Below are 20,046 nucleotides of genomic sequence, written 5' to 3'. Positions count from 1 at the left end.
ATGGTACCTTTGATCTCAAGCTACTCCCCAGATGATGGTGTGGGTTCCAGGGCCCACAAAGACCCCAGAAGGGCAGGGCAGGCAGTACGCAAGAATCTGTCACCTTTTAGTTATCACACAACCTGGTGATTTGGGGGAAGAGGTCTCACAAGTAGGGAATTGTTCGTGGGATTCGTGCAGCTGCTTCAGACAGGAATTGAAGAGCAGCTTCCAGTCAGAACCTGGGGCTTCCTGGAACAATCAGATGTGTGAGCGCATCAGCCGTCTGCACCTAGAGAGGAGGAATCAAAGGCTGGCAGAGCCCTCCACTTGCCTATTCCTCTGCCAGTTCCCTGGAGCTGGGCCACAAGATGGAGTAGGTAAAAAAGAGATGAAATCCAGTCCAGGTCACCCTAGTAGATTAGAAGAGAAGTTGGTGTTGGAAGATGCTGTTGGGTCTCCTTCCTTACAACCCTTTGCCTCTTGTTCCCCCTCCGGTGGTTCCTTTTCCAAAGCTGCTCATTGTCATCCACCATCTCCGCTGCAGGCTGGTCTAGGAAGCGAAGAGAAGAGAAGGCAAGCATGAGGGGTGCCCTTTAAATCCTTGTCCTCCTCAGGATTAAGATGAGATTTCCTGCTGAGTAAAAGCTCAGCCTTGTCTCTTGTTTCCCCAGAGCCCTTCCCTTGGGGCTCTAGGGTTGCTCTCTGGCCAGACTTCTTCCTGCAGAAGGAGGCCAAGTTCCTTCTTCCCTTGGCTGTTGGTTTTCCACCTTGGGCTTGTTGGTCCCAGAGAAAAACTTAACTGAAGCTGGCTCAGGGGACAGGGAAGGGGGCTCTTCCTAACTCACACCTGCTCTGCTCTTTTCTTTCTGGGTGAAGACTGCATTCTGGGATACTCCACGCCTTTTAGAACCCCAGGGAGAGGGCTGGGAGCTAGAGGTGGGTTCCCAGGCTCTCTCAGGCCCAGTTACCTGAGTCAGAGGTAAGGAATGCTGCTTCTTAAGGGATATTTTGCCTTTAGGCAGTCCACAGCTTCCTACCCGCTTTCTGGAAAGCATGAGGTCCTTGGGCTTCCCCACCTGGGCATGGCTTGAGCAGGGCCTGCAGTGGGATTTGTGGAACTTTCCTGCCCCTCTGAATCAACAAGTCAATAAAAAGGGGGCACATGGGATACCCTGGAACAAAGGGCACCATTCAGTAGCGCCAACAGGTCATACATCATCAGGCCAGAAACCTGCCACATGAAAAGTGTGTGCTTCTGCTGTGCCCTGCCTGGGAAGGGAAAAAAAAAAAAAACGATGAACATTCAGCTGCAAGGCCATAGGCAAGCAGCCCCCAGGGCTCTGCTCTCCAGCCCAAGGCGAGGCCACTGGGGGAAGCTGTGCTAGGCTCTCAGCTGCAGCTCAGCCACCCAACTGCCCACCAACAACAGAAGAGCCTGGAATAACAAAAGGGAGAATGAAAAGAGAAGTTGGGTCAGACTGACAAATTGTTAAAAAACCATAGCAACTTCCAGCCTCAGCTGGGCTTCACGGGGTCAAGAGGCCTCAGCTCGCCCCACTAATGGAGCCTGCTGGAGGAGTAGCAGCCCCAGCCTTGCAGTGTCTTATCTTACAACATAAAATTAAAACCCACTTAAAAGGCCGGAGGGCATGTTAACATTCCCCCTGCTGTCTAATTGAAGTAGTTCCCAGTGCAAAGGATTTCACTTGAAAGATGTCGCCCTCCAAGCTACAGTGCTCCTGCTTAGCAGGCAGGGCAAGGGGGCAGGGAGGGAGAGACTGTCATTTCAAAGACTAGCACAAGCTCAGACCAGAAGAGCACTGGTTCTGTTTGCTGCTCCCACCCAGGCGGCAGGTGGCGACAGCAAAGGTTAGGACAGGCTGGGTTGTTTTGTATTTTTAAAAAATTTACAAATTCATTAGCAGCGATGTCAGCAGAGGCCAGACTCCTGACAAGAAGCCCTGGTAATGATTCAAATATGGCGAGCCCCACAGCAAAACCTGGCAGGAGATTTCTATTCCGTCCCCCCGACAATACCCTCCTCCCTTCTATGCAAATATATTACAGGTCTCCAAGGCATACGGAATCAATCAGGGACATCCTGTAAAGGTGATGAACTTGCACTGGCCATCCTGAGTAATGGGAACCAGTCAGGCTGAAGCTGGCTGGGACTGAAAGCCAAGGTGACAGCTATTAAGCAATTGTGTGCAGAACAAAATGGCAAAGGGGCCGGGTAATCAATTCAATTTCAATGGGCAACCCAAGCAACTGCAGCGTCTGTCGCAGCTGATTAGAGACGGCCCGGCTGGAGCTTTCAGTGCGAGCCCATCACAGATCAGAAACAGGCCCAGGATGAAAAGGGAAAGAACTGTCTCCTGAGAAGCAGGCGATGAAGGACTCTGTTTTATGTGACTGTGTTCTTCCTTCTCTCCTTGAAGAAAGAGTAGAAAAAAAGCAAGCAGTTTGGAGATTAGATAGTTTTCTTTTCAGCCATTTATCATTATGAAGGAAAGTAGACAGGGCAGGGGCAGAAAAATCTCCAGTGGGATTTCTGCGAAGTCTCACTAAGAAGGACCAGGTTTACACTTTGCAGCTCAAACAGCCCCTGCTTATTACCACAGCCTGACGGGGTCTGCCAAGCATCCAGAGTCCCTCTTCTCTAACAAAGGCAAACAGGCCCCGGTGCTCTGAGGATCACAGAAATTCTCCTGCAGAAACCCCAAACCGCCAAATTGTATCATTTGTGAAAATTAAAGCCTGAGTTGGAATAATGGGGAGACAAGGAAAATGGGAAAGGAAAAGACGAGAGCTGTGCAAAGTCCCAGCAGGTTAGGCCCCAACTGTGGCCCCCCATTTGCCTAGGCCCAGCATGGGGCAGGAAGGGCCCGGTTGTGTCTGCTCATGGTCAGCACTGACCCTAGTCTGATGGCGGACTCTGGCAGCCTGCTTGAACATTCTGGGTTCGTGTTTGGTTCTCTGGTTCAGGGGCTGGGCGGAGGCAGAGCAAGGGGCACACACAGGCGCAGAAACCGTGAGAGAGATCTGCTATGGGACTGTGGAGGGAATAGGAGAGGCTTGTGAGCAAATGGCAAGGGATGAAGATCCAGGAGGCAGAGGGCTGTCTTGGAGCCCGGGGGAGGGGGGGGGGGAATAAATAGCAGGGGCAGGAGAGCGCAGGGCTGGGGCAGGGCTGGTCATGAGGGAGGAAGTGCTGATGTAGAAAATGAGAGCAATCAAATCAGATCATTCTTAAGAGAAGAATTACAAATGGATAATTAACCTGAACAAAACTAACCTCACTAATAATCTAAAGTGCAAATTAAAGTGATAAAATACCACTTTTGTCTAACAAATTAATAAACATTTCAGAAAAGATGGAGCCTCTCTCAGTCATTGCTAGTGGGAGTACAGATTGCTATAGTCCTTCTGGAAAAAGCAATTTGGTAGAGTGGACAAAGACTAAAAGTGTTCATATCCTAAAGAAAATAACCAGAAATGTGGACATAGCTTAATGCTCTATAATATTCATTGTGGTATTATTTTTAATAGCTCCAAATTGGCAGAAAATAAATTATGGTTAAATAAATTATGATATACTCATATTCTGGAATATGATGTAGTCATTGAAATTATGTTTACAAAGTGCATTTAATGACATGGGGAATTGATTTAAAACTAAGTGAAAAAAGAGGATCATAATATAGAGTATGATCTCAAGAATATTTGAAAATGAAAAAAAAATATTGGTGTAGCCAAACTATAGATCATTACACAGCAATCAACAAGAGAATGAAATATATAAATACATATCTCTATGATATATTATGTGAAAAAAATTCTGAGTAATATGTATGATCTTCCATTTATGTGAAATATAAAACAAAGAACAAATGTGTGTGTGTGTGTGCACATACACGTGAGTGGTGTATGTGTGTGACGTGTGAGTCTGAATGTGTATGAGTGATGTGTGAGCCCATGATGAGTATTTGTGTGTGTGAGTGCGTGTGTACGTGAGAGAAGAGTACAAGTGTGTCTGTGTGTGCTAGGGGCACAGAGAAGATTTAGGAGGAATTGCTGATAGTTCCCTCAAATATCTCTGTTCTGTTTGACTTGTTACAATGATCATGTGTTATTTCTGTAACTAAAAGATTTAATTAAAGAAGAAGGAAAAACAAGTTGTGATTATAGAAGTGCCTGAAATAAAAGAAGAAAGAGTAAAAGAAGCTGTCTAATTGCTACGGTGGTAATTCTGGGAAGTGGTTGCTGCTGCTGGTCAAGTGGACTGAAACTGACCTCTGGGCCCCCTCGCCCTCCGTGTTTTCCTCCTGACTCTTGGGCTCTCCCTCTTAGACACCTCTTCTTCTGCCCAGGCTTTTAATGCTGCTGAGGTTCAAGGTCTGGGGCTTTAGTCTTCTCTTCTCACTGGGTACTCTCCCTAGGTGATGCCATCTGTTCCCATGACTTCTTTCACCAACATACACTGATGAATCTCAAATCTAATCTCATTTCCCTCTCCTGAGACTGTCTCCTGGATGTTTCTGCTTAAAAGATGTTCTCTGACTCACCCTGTTCAGACCTTGAACCCATCACCCTCCTCCAAACCTCCCCTTGTGTTCTCTGTTTTGGTAAATGGCACCGCCAACCAATGCCCCATTGCTCATGTCAGAAACCTGGGCTTCAGTGCTGACTCCTTCCATTCCCACCCCCAAACACTTGCCAAATCATGCAGATTCTACTGCCTAAAGAGTGCTTACACATGTACAGTTTTCCTCTCTTCCATTAGGCCTGGCAGTGTCTGCCATAGCAGCAAATCCTTGGGTCTGAGCTGCCCACTCTCTGGTGTTAGCTGTGTGAGGCTGCAGAGCTTTAGGCTGTTGTGAGCAGCACTCCTAGGGGCTAAAGTGTCACTCGTGGGGTGATGGCGGTTCATCCTGTGGGGTGATGGGGAGCCTGGGAACTGCCCAAGCAGAAGTCACCAGGCTGCTCAGGGATAGGAGTGCTGCCCTCACCGCTGACTCTGCTTTCAGCTTGGTGTGGCCTGAGTCCTCTCTCTGGCTGCCCCTGTGGGTGTGGCAGGCAAGCAAGGCACTCCTGCAGCTCATCTTCAGGGCCACAGGCTATCCCCCAGGGTCACAAGCTATTTGAGCACCCTCCTGCTCTGTAGGCCTGCATCCACAAGCTCACACTGACAGCTCTCTGTTGTCTTATACAGTTGCTTCCTAGGGGCAAATGAGCCCCAGGAGCACTAGATCAGGGTTGCTTGCAGAATCTGCCTTCCATGTGCCTACATCTCTCTCTCCTTCAGGGATCCCAAATTGTCCCCTCGCCCAAGCCCTTCCATGGGATACCACTCAATCTATGCCAAAATAGGACTGGCATAGTCTCTCTCTTTAAGAAGAGAAAAACCAAACCAAGCCAAAGACAAGAAGCCCCCAAACGTGGTTCCCTATATAAAGCACCTAGGACACAGTGCATGCTTAGGAAATGATGGTGCTCCTTGGACCTATGTCCCTTCACTGCTTGACCTCTCTCCCTACAAGTTGCCTATAAGAGCTGTGGGACAACAGCAGATGAGCCACGCACCTTCCTACCTGCACATAAGCTATCGAGCTAGATGACTTCCTTGGTGTGCTCTAATCTGAACTTTCTTTAGATCCGGGTCTAAGGAATTGGGAGACTCCTCGAAATATTATTTCGTGAATAATTTGCAGCACTTAGATTTACAATCGCCTCCACCCACCACAACCACCCACCGCAACCGGGCCATGAATTTGGGTTACCTGTTGTCCTCTACCTCACAGAGACGTAGGCTGATCAAAGGAGGGGGGCTGTCATTGTATTAGGTCTCATCCTCTCCATGAGGCTGGGTCAGTTTGCTCCAAACTAGTAGAGTCAATAAATAATCCAGGTACCTCTAAAACAACAGTCTAAAATGTTTTGGGGATGGCTCCAAGCCCCACTTGGCCTGGGTAGTACAGCCAGGCTGTCTTGTCCTTTCCTTTCCAACTCCTGGTCACAACGTGCTTCCTTGGGATGACCTGGAAGAGACTTGTTCTGGAGTCACTTTTCTTTAACACCAAGAATTCCTAGCTGGGGTGCCTGAAGCAAGGGCTGGGTCTATAAAATGACGTGGCTCCATTAGGAATGATGGAAACTATGTGAGCTGCTTTTAATAGCTTCAAATACAGCACAGCACAGGCTTCCTTCTCCTTAGACCCCATATGCCAATTGCCTCGCCCACGTGCTCTGTGACCCAGACTGGAAAGCCAAGAGCAGTCTCTTCAGGGCAGTTGGTGGACCTGAATTTACTCCAGACACAGCACCGAAGGCTCAGGCATTAAATAAGCTCTGGCCTGTCACAATGGAGACCCGAATATAATTTCCCAGCCCAAGAGAATTAGCTTTTGGCTTCTTTTTATATCAGTGTAGAGCAGTGAAAAGGGCTTGGGACTGGGTATGAGGAGATGTGGGTCTTAGTCCCACTTCTGTCACATGCTGGCTGTGTGACTTGCCCTTTTGCTGAACCTCCTTATCTTTCGTCAATGCACCTCCTCACATCTCTTGCAGCACTAAAGGTCTATGATTCCATGAACAATGTCTGCAATCATGAATTTCTTAGCTACATTCAAGACTCTGAATCTGCAGCAAGACTCTCTCCAAAGTAGGATAATGGAAGGAAATACTAGTATTTATTTTACTATCTATTTAAATCTCATCCTTTTCAAATTCTAATGTCTATATTAGTACAGTAGTACATATGTATAATTTACAAATAAATTCATAGATAATAAATAATATATTGGGAGTATGTGCTTTAAAGCTTTTTGCTGAAGGGAGGTAAGGTAAAAAAAAGTATAGAGACTACAGGGTGATAGAGAAGTCATTGTGGGGCTGTGGGCTCTATGTGGGTCACACGGCTTCGGGTGGGGAGGCACAGCAAGTTAGTGGAGAGAGAATGGGCCTGGAGTTCCAGCACTTATGAGAGGAATGCCTAATCTCTGTGAGCCTCTAACCCCCCCATGTTAATGAGGGGTAATAGATAATACTCCTAGAAGTATTATTTAGAGGTATTATGTATTAGAGTATTAATTAGGGGTATAAAAATAATACCTGTCTTCCAAGGCTATAGAAAAGATTAAATCAAATAATACAGATAAAACTGTGCTTTATTCAAGTTGCTCCCCTCCCCCAACATGGGATGCCAGTCTGCACAGGTTTCATTTTAGATGTTTAAAAGATGTGAGACTTCTTTTTTTCTGGGAAATTCCTTTTATTGCTTTTCAGGGCTTTATTGCTTCTCCTGTCTCAGAGTTAAGCCTCCTTTAACAGATGCCAAAGCCTAGATCTATGCACAGTTAGGTGTCCAATGCCAAGAGGGGCGGGAGGGCGATGCTGGGAAGAATCCTGCTTGATCTTTCCAGCCCTTTGAGCACCTCATACTTCCAGGGGTTTGGGGCTCATCCAGGATTCAGGACAACATGCAAGGACATTAGAAAAGGGTGTCCCTCAACAGAGAAGCCAGCCTTCTTCACCAGTACCTCCAGGAAGGGATTGCTTGAGTTTTCTGCTCCTTCATTCAAAGCTCATTGCCAAACTTAGTGACACTGGGAATTAACCCATTGCTGAAAGAAAGTCCCAACTCTGTGGCTATCTTGTCGGAGGCCTTGGACACGTCCCTCAATCTTTCTTAGCTTCACTTTCCTCATTTATAAAAAGAGATGAGTAATATCTGTGCTGCCAACCTCCTATGCTTGGTTGATGGGCCAAATGAGACGCTTTGCATGAAAATACTTAGTAAGAAACGAAAGGGATTGCAATTATTAAGCTTCCTGTTGGTCCAAGTAGTATCAGTCCATGCTCATTTTTGCATCTTCCTGAAAAAAACACTGCTTTCTACAGACTAAGGAGGGAGAATGTTTGGCAAGGTACTTAGCAATCTCATCAGCCCTGAGAGGTAGATGATTTAGCATCATCACCTGCCTTATCATTATCATTGCCCTGCCTGTATCCTCAGCTTTTGACGAGGTCAATTTCCGGCACACGCAGAAAAGCCTGTGGCTGTGGTCAGGAACAATCGGCCACAGTGCTCCTCTCGTGTTGTTGATCCTTTCATTTCCTCCAGCAGACTCCTGCCGGGGACTAAGTTCTAAGTTTTACGCTACTCTTCTGGGCTAATCATTTACAACAGCCCTAAGCATCCAGGCCCTCTCTCACTTTTGCTGTCCAGCTACTGCTCTGGATGGCAAGATTGCTAATTGGGACGTGATCCCAGCCAAATGGCAAGAAAGATTCAAGGAGCCAGTTCACTGGACATTAAATATCCTGCCCACAACTTTACAGCTCAGGCAGGCATGGAGGAAGCATGAGTCATACCCAAGAGGTGAGGCTGCTTCTTAGAGAAGGCCTCTGCAATGACATTTTTCACGCTTTTAATAAACCGCTGTATTATTAGAACTCACCAAAGCTGAATTTAATGAAAGTCTTAGGCCCTAAGGCCTGAATTTTTCTTTTGTATCGCAAAATGAAACCAACTGGTCCAATTCAAATTAACCTCAGAAAATGTATAGACTTTAATTATGTTTCTTTCACTCTTTTTCCTTTCTCTCTTTCTTTTTCTCTCCCTTTCTCCACTGTCTCATTTTCAAATTTTGCTGGTGATTACAATCTCTTGGAAGAAAAGGAAATGTATTGAAGGAAGAAGAAACAAAATGAGAAACATATTCAGATAGTCACACGCTTCTCTACAGGATTCTTTAAGGAAGGTTACTGATCAGTGACACGAATTCATATGAGAATTTTTAAAAAGAGAATGTAAAGGTAAAGAATACAAGGTCCTCTCAACTTGTACCAGAGACATAACCTGATTTAAAACTCAGTTTTATGACAGCTCCTTCAATTAGACCCGCTAAGCATCATTTTCTACCAGGCAAATCTGTGCAATACTGGTGCCCCCAAATACCCACTCCAGAAATAATAAGACGACAACTCCTTTATTTTTCAAATTTCTGGGGCTAAGCCCCTGGGAGCCACCTTGTGTGAGTGGGGTGGAGAGAGCGGGTAATGAAACGTGCCGCTGCGCACCTGGCCTTGCACTATTCAGAAGCTTGGGCGGCAGGAAATAGCTCTGCGGCAGCTTCCGTATTTGCAGGAGCTAGTGAAAAGACATCTTTTTTTCCCCTCACCGCTACTCGTAAACAAATGTTCACTCTCCAACCCTCACCCCAATTCGGAGCATATTTACCCAATAGAGTAGGCCTTCAAATGCCTCCTTGTCCTCTATGGAGCAAAAAGGCACAAGCGCTGCGCTCCTCGCTTCGCGGCCACTTGAGGAGCGCACGCTCTGCCCGTCGCGAAGACAGGGCAGGAATCCTCCCGGGCACGGAACCCCCGCCTCTGAGCTACTGGACTGTAAAGTCACCCAAGATGTCGGCGAGGGAAACTGTTTCAAATGCACTGCCTTCAGCGTCAAGGGGCAGGCGGCAGAGGGGGAAAAGTCCCGGGCGCCGAGCTGCCTTTGTCTTCGCCGATTCCTCGTTTGGAGGATCAGGCTCAGCTCCGATTCCTGCAGGGAAGTCCCCGCTTGGCATCAAGGCTGGCCTCAGGCATAAGATCCTAATTATTGGAATGGTATTTGTTTTCATAGCTCGCTCTCTCCTTTTTTTTTTTTTTAAATGTGTCCAGGTCGATGGCATTTTAATGCCTTATTAAATGGGGGTTTTACAGCAGTCTGTCTGTTCAGTCTCTGGGCCCATGCCTGTACTTTGTGTGCAGGGATTTTTATCTTTCCTGCTGGCTGAAAATATTTTCCGAATTCCCTATAAAAGTTTTCGAGATTTCCTAAGACAAATAGAGCTCCACCAGCTCTAAAATGACCTTGATGCAGTCGGGAATTACATTCAGGCATATGCTCTCTCTCTTGTTTACTCAAAGAACTGAACTTCGCTTGTACTCATTAACTGCCGTTATGAGTACACCAAATTTGCTCCACAAATGTGCTGGTGCTTAAAAACACAACTCTACCTGGGATGGCTCCCCAGAATCCCATCTTTTACTGGTTTCTGCCATCCTCTCAGATGGCTGCCTTGGCTTTGAAGGCGGCATCAACAAAGCCTCTCCGGGATGAGGGGTTTACATAAGAGCGCAGCCACGCACAGTTGAGGGGAGCGGCCAGACCTGCCGCAGAAACATGGCTGTCGTGAAGACCACAGAGCGCCTAGAAGAAAGTCAGCTGAGCCCTTTTGTTTACTTGCCAGTATTTAAAATTTTATGAAAATACGTTTTTCAGAAGGAAGGTAGATGTAGAAAGTATTGAAATAGGCCACAAGTCAGGCAACTTAGTGTTTTGGGAAGAACCTAGAACAGACATGGGTTCAAATCTCATTTCTGGCACAATTTAGTATGTGATCTTGGGCAAATAAAATGGGGGGAAATTGTCTATATCTACATCTATCTCAGGGTTATCATGAGGATTGAAATGAAGTATTATATATAAAGGATCTAGCATGTGACTGACATGAGCGTTTGTAAACAGCTACCATTACTATTTCGTGAGGATCCTTAGGACTCAGAGGTAAAAGCACAATCATTGTGTGTACTCAGGCTGTGTTAGGGGTTCTGGAAGTAGGAAGCGAAGGGAGGCCTCGGGGACTGGATGCCCAGCCTGGGCCAGATACAGCAGTAACTGGTGCAACTGGAATTTAAACCCAGACCTGACTCCAAAATCTGATTCCACTCTTTAGCTTGGGGAAATTTAAAAATGGAGAATTTGCAATCTGCCTGCAACACAACCTAAGCCTGAATCAGCCAAATGGGGCTTATTTTGCTTAGGTAGCATTAAAAACCCCTCCAATACTAACTGTTTATCCACCAGGAATGCTCCCTCTGAATTTCTATCTTGCTGGACCACTTTTGAGCATTACCCTCTTGGTGGTGGTTCACTAAAAATGCCACATTTAACATTTAAGACAGACAAATACCCTGGAGACAAATTGGTAGGGGTGCCCAGCCCATTCAGAACATTTCCTGGTTGTTCCATGTCTGCTGGCATTAAGTATGTCACAACCAAAGATGGAAGGTTGCTTGACGCTGCAATTAGAAAGGACAATAATCAGGGGTCATGGTTAACACTTGTCATTTATTTAACTAAGACTTTCTACTTTCATGGAATCAATGAATACTCTCAATTTTAAGGAGTATATGTTTCCTTCCTTGCAATTCTATTTGATTCCTTTTCAAGTCAGTTTGGTTTTTTTAAAAAAAATATTGCTTTTTCTGTTTGTGATCTCTTCTTTTTATGTACTTAATTGTCTTAAACATATTTTAAAATAATCTGTAGATGATAATTCTGTTATCTGAGGTTCTTGGGGGGAAGTGTCTGATTCCGCCATTTATGGGTCTACTGATGTTTCCAACAGGTTTTTTTTTCTTCTATTGTTTTATAATTTTGTAAGAACTCATCCTAAGCCGGGCTTTATCTCTTGTCACATCCCTTCAGGACAGTTTTGTGTTTGCTTTTCAAGATTACCTTTTATGTTAATTTTTCATCTTGGAGTTCTTGGACTATGTAGGAAGCGTAAATTCAGACTCCAGACCCAAAGGAGAGCAAATTTGTCTCATGTTGGCTGAAAGTTTTTGAGGCTTTTAGCTATTCCTGAGTCTCAATAACAACTCCTCTATTTTCCTGTCCTGTGAGTTAAAGCTCAAGCCCCTCGCATTGAAGGAGAATAAAACTGGAGGATGCACACGATAAAATAAGAACTGCCATAAAACTATGGCAATTAAAGCAGTATGGCACTGGTGCAAAGATATGATACCTGAATTATGAAAAAGATGGCACTGTAGTGGAAAAGGATGGTACTGTGTCAACTGGATGTTAATATGGAACAAAATGAAGTTTGACCCTGACTCACACCATACAGAAAAAATTAATTCCAGATGGATTGTGATCTAAATATGAAATATAAAACAATAAAATGTTTAAAAGTAAACATAGAAGAATAGCCCCATGACCTTGGGCTAAGCAAAGATTTCTTAAAGAAGACACCAAAAGCGCTAACCATAATGGAAGAAACTGATAGATTGGTCTATATTGAATTAAAAACTTATGTTTATCAAAAGACATCAGTAATACAATGAAAAGCCAAGTTCAGAATAGAAGATATTGAAGATATTTTTTGTATACATGTGCACTCAAATCCAGAACACTTACAGAACTCCTATAAATCATTAAGAAAAAGGCAGACAACTCAATAGATAAATGAGCAAAACGCTTGTACAAGCTCTGTGCAAAAGAGGATATCCAAATTGCCAAGCAATACATGAAAAGGTGCTCAATTTCACTAGTAATCAGGAAAGTGGTAATTATGACCATAAGGCAATACTACTATACCCCCATTAGAATGGCTAAAATGAAAAAGACAAACAATACTGAGTGTGCTGGAACTTTCGTATACAGCTGATGGGAATGTAAATTGGCGTAATCACTCTGGAAAATTATTTGGCAGTATTACTAAACTGTCAGTATCCTACAATTATGTTTAGTAGGAACATAGGAACATACCCTATGGCCAAGTAATTCCCCTCTTAGGTACATACAGAAAAGAAATGCATGCATATGCTGAGAAAAAGTACAGAATGTTAACAATAGCACTATTCATTATAACTTAAAAGTGGTAACAACCCAAATGTCCATCTGCAGAAGAAAGGATAAACAAATTGTGGTATATTCATACACTGGGCTATTATTAGCAATGAGAATGGATGAATTACAACTTAATGCAAAAGCATAGGGTCTTATAAATATGTTAAGCAAAAAAGCCAGACTTAAGTGATTACATACCATGGGTTTCATTATACAAAGTCCAAACAGGCAAAACTACTTTGATGTTGTTAGAAGTTAGGATAAAGGTTTCCCTTGGAGAGGTGGGTAGTGCCTGGATGGGGCACAAGGGAGGCGTCCGAAGTGCTGGTGACAAAGTCTGTTTCTTGGTGTGAGTACTAGTTACATGGAAGTGTTCACACTGTTAACATTCATCAAACTGTGCAGTTATGATTTGTGTAAATTTCTGTATGTTACACTTCAAAAAAGTTTACTAAAAAAACTTTATTAAGAAAAGACAATTCTTAACCAATTAAAAAAGAGAAAAAAAAAATTCAAGCCTCTGATAAATAAGATAGGTTCTTTACCCCCAGATAGTCCCAGCGTCAGCTTAAATTTACAACTCTGTTTTAGTTCTTTCTAAATTTTCATCTTTGGGGATTTTTCTTACTTTCTTAAAAGCTCAGCTATATATTTAAGTGAAAGTTGCTATACATTTTTGTTGAGATATAATTGACATATACCATTGGATTAGTTTTAGGTGTACAGCACAATGATTTGAAATATGTATATATTGTGAAATGATTACCACAATGAGTTTAGTTAACATCCATCACCAGACACAGTTACAATTTTTTTCTTGTGATGAGAATTTTTAAGATCTGCTCTCTTAACAGAAAGTTGCTATATTTTATCCATCTTTCAAGAGGATTTTGAGTAGGAGTATTATCTAAGTCACAATATTGCCCAAACCAGAAGTCTTCTCTGAAAAGGTGCTCAACTTCACTAGTCATCAGGGAAATGCAAATTATAACCACATTACAATACTATTATACTCCCATTTGGTTGAGTTTCCTTCAGCATTTTTACTTCTCAAGTGACTCTGTTCTAACTGAAGCAGGGATCCAGACTCAGTCAATCAGGAGGCAAAAGACGCTAACGATTTAGAATAGTCTCTTAAGTTAACAAATGATTCTTCATACATCACCCTGGATTCACTGATGTACTAATTATCTTCCTTATTGTGCCAGGTAATCTATCTGCCAGCAAGAAGATGAGGAGAGAGAAGTGACAGGAGAGAGGAAACTCTGGTTTGAAAGAGTTTGCCTTCTCTTTCCTTTGGCCCTAGTCGATTTGAGAATGCTGGTTCTTGTGGTTATTCCAGAAGATTCATTTTTAAAAGGTCTTCTTATAGTCAAAGCAAAGAAATTTAGCAGGAAGGTGGATGCTAAATCTTGTCTTATTAGTTCTCAGGTTGAGGATAGGGGATTAGATGAATAATTTGATATAGTGATATTTTTTTCATTAGTTCACAAAGTGGTTATTTCCTTCTGTTAAGTCTCTACTTAAAGTTTAAGTCAAATTGAGAAAAATGCACGAAAGTAAGATAAATCAGGTAGTTTTAGCGCTCCTTCTCTGTGCTTAGCTCTGTAGTAGATTTCAAATGAGAAACAGAAGGGAGCACATGGCCCTGTGGTCTAGGAGCTGGTTGTTTAACTGGGGACTCAGAACGAGCACATGTGGAGCAACAGCAGAAATGTGGGGTATAATTACCACACACAACACGGGCCAAAAGAAAGGAGCTCCCTTAACTTCCTTCCTCTGCATCCCCAAATTTAGCTCTTTCCTTATTTTTGTTTTTATTGTGCATGGTATTTATTTTAATACTTTTCTGTTGTATTTTCTAAGCGGTTGTTTCTGAGATATGGTAGGAAAACAGTTTTTATTTTGTAAATAGGTGATTATTTTCTCAATTCTAGTAGTTTTTATTTGGTTCTCTTGGATTTTCTACTTAGACAATCTTGTCCTTTGCAAATATTCATAATATTGCTACCTCTCCCCGCCCGCCCGCCCTCCCTCCCTTCCTGTCTGTTTGTTGGGTAGAATTTACTTTAACAACGATGATAAATAAGTGTAGTGATAGTGGACCTTCTTGTCTTGCCCCTGACTTCTGTTGAAATCCTTCTAGTGCTTTATCCTTATCTCTTCTTTTATTATATATTTGATTGTTGCATCTATTCCCATTTGTTCTATTCTTTCTAGGAGCATCATTTATCCACTGACTTCTGTATCTATCATGTTCTCTCTCGTTATTGTTTTTCTCTTTTACTTGGCATTCTGAATGACTTTTCTTATAATGTAACTGGTGCCCTACACACTATTGATTCCCAAGTCAAGAGACATAATACCAACATCTTGAATACCAACATCTATATTTCTAATGCCTCCTGGGTATTGTTATCTCATGTCCTATGGATACCTCAAGCTTGACGTGTTCAAAACTGAACTCTTTTCCCTACAAAAAAAAGCTCCTCCTCCTGAATGTCCTCAGCAGAAGTTGATGATTAACCAACCACTTGGTCACCTAAACTAGGAAACTTGGAGCCAATGTTGTCCCCTTCCTTTTCCTCCCTGCTCCTTTTTGCATACAATTGAAATGCAAGTGTGTTTGTTAAATAAGGCCAAAAGCATAGAATAGCAAAATTAGAGCCTCTCATGTGCAAGGCACTATGAATGATGTGAAGTGAAATATAGAGCTCACATTTGTAGTGGTCAGAAAAAAATGCTATTAAAAAAAAACAACACCTGATTGCAGCAACTTCTGCTATAGGGAAGTTGCAAAATTGACTTTCAGGGTAGATGACTTTATTGTTTAGGAAAATACTTTGATGAAACTTTTTGGCTGAGAAAGGCACAGCCAAGATGTGCTAGACAAAGAGAGAGTTCAATTTGTCATGGAAGAAAGGGAGAAGACTTGAGTTTCTGTAGAGAATCCTTGTGAAAGAGGTGGGGTGGGACCACAAGATAGAGTTGTCTGGAGATTTGAGGAGAGACTAGGGAGAAAAGAGGGTCTAAGAAGACGGCAGTAAGCTAGAACTGAAGGAAATTTCCTTTCTTTCTGGGAAAAATTCTCTGTAATGGGGATGGCTTGGGGGGTTTAGGACAGTGACGTTCATTTCTACACTGTTTACTGTGCTATGTTCTTAGGCCTTCTATGGCTCCCATAAAAATATACCATCCATAACAGCCTTGAGTAAATGGTGTTGAAGGAAACTAAGGGTGAAAGCAGTAAAAAGAAATGCCTTCTGCACAGAACCCCTCCTTGAGGCCAGTGTGGCTGATAGGAGCAGTGCATGGAGGAAGGACAATTTAAGATTGTACCCTTGAAACAAAACCCCCTTTCCTCAAGGATACCAGAAGAAAGTGATGTCTGAAAGGGGGCAGGCAGACACTTAGGCTGCACTTACAATCTAGAAGGGGAAATAACACAAGTAAAATCATAACCATGATACAAAGTAGTGTAAGATACATGCCATAAGAGCAGTATATACAAAGAACTATCGCGGTTCAGAATAGAAAAATAGAAGCATTGAAAATCACCATGTCAACGGAGGGCTTTGATATTAATGAAAGGAGAATGATGGTGGACTGACAGCCATGGACCACTGTCATCCATGCAACCTCCAGGCCCAACGAGAACGGACATGGGAGGCAGAACTGTCACCCTCTGAAGGCTCAGGGTTGGACCCCAGCGCCTCTCCCCTCATGTCAGTCGTTGAGTTGTTGGTGGTGTCCTTTTCATGCCCATCTTGTTTCAGTTCCTGGGAGGTGGAGAGAGGCTGAGCCAAGGAAACTGGGAAGAGGATGGGCATGAGGGCTCATGCAGATTTTTGCAAGCAGTGACCCAGTTTCGTTAAAAAAAGAAAACAATAAAAAAATAGAATGAGATAGAAGTATCTGAATGTATATATAATAAAAGCAATGCGCATACCAACAACACACAGATAATGTGCTATGAGTTACTAAAAACTGTAACAATGATTTCTGCAATAGTAAATTTAAGAGCGTATTTTTAAAAGTAAGACTTTTAACACAACTTCTGTTGATTAAATGAATGAATAAATGAAGAATTTATTAAAATAATTGAGGATTGGAAAGTGATTAAATAAACCAGTGTAACTGATCAAGGAGGAAAGATTGCAGGAAAAAAAAAAAGAATGAATAGCTTACAAAGAGTATTTGAGATCCTGAATTGGTACATTTACTGAAAAATAAATTTTACTAAAGAAGGAAGGAGCAGCATAGATGCTACGGCATCTCATTACTTTACCAAGATCACAAATCCTGGTGCTAGCCAGGGTGACGAGGTCAATTGATGAAAAGATTGATCAAAGAGAAAAGCCTTAGAAAGCTCCTTACATTCTGTGATAAACAGCAATAAAGATGGACCTGGAGACTTTCACCACAACATTGCAAGTGCTCCTAATTCATTCTGATCATAGCTGGCTGCTCCCAGTAGATTATGGCAACTAAGACAAACCTGTGCAGGAGGGTATATGTACGTGTGTGAAAGAGAGAGAGAGAGAGAGAGAGGGAGGGAGAGAATATGGATGAAGGTCTGTGTGGTATTTGTGAGTGAAATTTTGTGATTGAGAAAATGAAAATCAGAATGTCCAATTGTACTTTGTCATAAGTGATCCTCCCTAAGATTTTGTGCTTGTAAAAATAATATTGGCTTTTCATTTGACAAATACATGGAACACAGTGAGTGATTTGGGTTGGAATGGTTAAGCACATGGTTCTAATATTGCTGAGTATTTTTAAAAAAGAAAAACACCAGAAGCCTTGACCAACAATGAATCGTCTACTGTAGCCTTCATATACGCCAAATGTGCAGGTGCAAGTTTGGGGAGCGTGGTGAAGGAAAGGTTTTGGGCCAAAGATCACAGATGGGCTGAATGGGCTGACTTCTGTTAAAGGACTACTCTTCCTAAGGTGAAGGGAACAGACATTTGTCGAGAGCTGTGTGTCATGGAGGCACTTTATCTGTATCATCTTATTGGTTCTCACAAGGGAGTAAGGCAAGTGCAATTATCTTCATTAACAGACTGAGGGTCTGAGAACTTACACAGTGGGTAAGAATTAGAACTTGATTTAGATACCAGGTTCATTAGCTCCACATTACCACACCACCATGAACCGTAAGTAAGGGTATGGATTCCTTTTCATGCATTTTTTCTTTTTTTGGTGAGGAAGATTGGCCCTGAGCTAACATCTGTTGCCAATCTTCCTCTTTTTTTTTCCCTCTCCAATGCCCCCTGGTGCAGAGTTGTATATTCTAATTGTGGGTTCTTCTTGTTCTTTTTTTTTTTTTAAAGATTTTATTTTTCTTTTCTCTCCCCAAAGCCCCCCATTACATAGTTGTGTATTTTTAGTTGGGGGTCCTTCCAGTTGTGGCATGTGGGATGCCACCTCAGCATGGCCCGATGAGCAGCGCTATGTCTGCGCCCAGGATCCGAACCGGTTAAACCCTGGGCCGCCGAAGCGGAGCGCGTGAACCCAACCACTCGGCCACGGGGCCGGCTCCCCTTCTTGTTCTTCTGTGTGGGATGCCGCCTCAGCATGGCCTGGCGAGGGGTGCTAGGTCTGCACCCAGGATCCAAACCAGTGAACCCTGGGCCGCCGAAGCAGAGAGTGCAAACTTAACCACTCGGCCACGGGGCCGGCCCTTACAATTTCTTACTGAATCTCAGGAACAAAAAAGTCTTTTTGAGACTCTGATGGTTGTTTAACACTAAGCAGAATTCCCCCAGAACAGGTGAAAGTTATGAACAAAAGCTCGTACTTTTTGAGGGCCTCTAGAGACAGACTCCTGCTTTGGAAAAAAAAAATGTGTAAAATAAAGTGAATCAACTCCAGATTCATCCCAACCAATACTATTCAAGAGGGACTAGGGGAGCCATTCACTAAGGGTGAACTAAATTCCAGCTTATTCTTCCTCCTGTGAGAAAGAGTTGTCAGAAAAGGACAAAGATACTAATAACAAACTATATTAAAACTTCTGCTTATCAAAAGTCAGCGTAAATAGGTGAAAAGACAAGTCAGTGTTATATCTGCAACACATCAAGTGACGAAGATATAGCATATATAAAGAATTTCTACAAATTAATAAAAAACCAAACAATTCCATAGAAAACCAGGCAAAAGACTTGATTATGCACTTCACAAAAGAACAAATATGACCAACTAATTAACTTATGAAAAGATGCCTAACCTCATTAGAAATCAGGGAAATGCAAATTAAAATCACAAAGGGATAATATTTCATATTCATTAGATTGCCAAAACTTAAGATGCCAAATAAAACCAAAAATTAGGATATGGAGCTACTGGAACAAATACACACTGTTTGTGGTTGTGTACAACCATTTGCAAAACAATTTGGCATTATTTGGGATGTTGAAGATGTGCAAACTCTATGACCCGACAGAAGTAAATCCCTGGAGAAACTCTTGCCACGTTCCCCAGGGAGCAGCTGCAGTAATGTTCAAAGCAGAATTGTTTGCAATAGCAAAACATTGGAATCGATCCAAATGTCTATCAAGAGGACAATGTTTGAATAAATTTTAGTGTAATCTAACAGTGGAATATTATACAGCAGTGAGAATGAATTTAGCATGTATATCAACATGGGTGACTATTGTAAGCACGTTGAATGAAGCAAGTTGCAGAAGAATACATATAGTATGACACCATTTTTATGAAGCTTAAAACAGAAAACTAAGCAGTATAGTTTAGGGATATACACTCCTGTAGCTGAGCCACATGCTGAAGAATAGTCAAGGAGCAATAAACACGAGAGAATTTGAAATGGGGGAGGAGCACACAGGGGCCTTTGCTGGTATGGATGGTGTTCTTTTTCTTAGCCTGTGTTTTGGGTACATACGTGTTTATCTTCTTATTCCTCTGCCTAATATATACTTTATATTCATTCCTTTGAAAGTATAATTCAAAAATATGAAGAAGGAAATAGTATTAAGGGCTTAGAAATGCGTTAATAAAAACCTCACTAGCTTCCCATCCCTAATCAGTCAGTATTCATCAAAACTTTTACTTTGCCTTAATGACTCCCTTTGGAATGGAATTTGCAGTGGATAAAAGGATTAAACAGCAGTAGGTGAAATTGTGAACTGTTGATAGATCTGCAGTTTGCTTTTGACATTTAAAAAGTAAAAGTTAAACTTTAGGTTTGACTGACCCCCAAATGTTCCATGGACATTTCAGTAGAGCCTCCATTAATGAAGACGATGTTTCTGAAAATCCCTTTGTTGATAGAAACCTTGTTTCAAGAGATAGAAGTCACGCTGGCAGCTTGGGACTGGGGCTCAGAGCCATAGATTCTACTCCTCGCTCCCAAACCAGGCACAACAGCCAGACATTCCCTTTCTCCCCTGAGACAAGTGTTG

The sequence above is a fragment of the Equus przewalskii genome, chromosome 10, assembly GCF_037783145.1.
Source record: "Equus przewalskii isolate Varuska chromosome 10, EquPr2, whole genome shotgun sequence".
In the NCBI taxonomy this organism is placed as follows: Eukaryota; Metazoa; Chordata; class Mammalia; order Perissodactyla; family Equidae; genus Equus; species Equus przewalskii.
The sequence above is the reverse complement of the archived record's forward strand: the minus strand, read 5'-3'. Positions refer to the sequence as shown.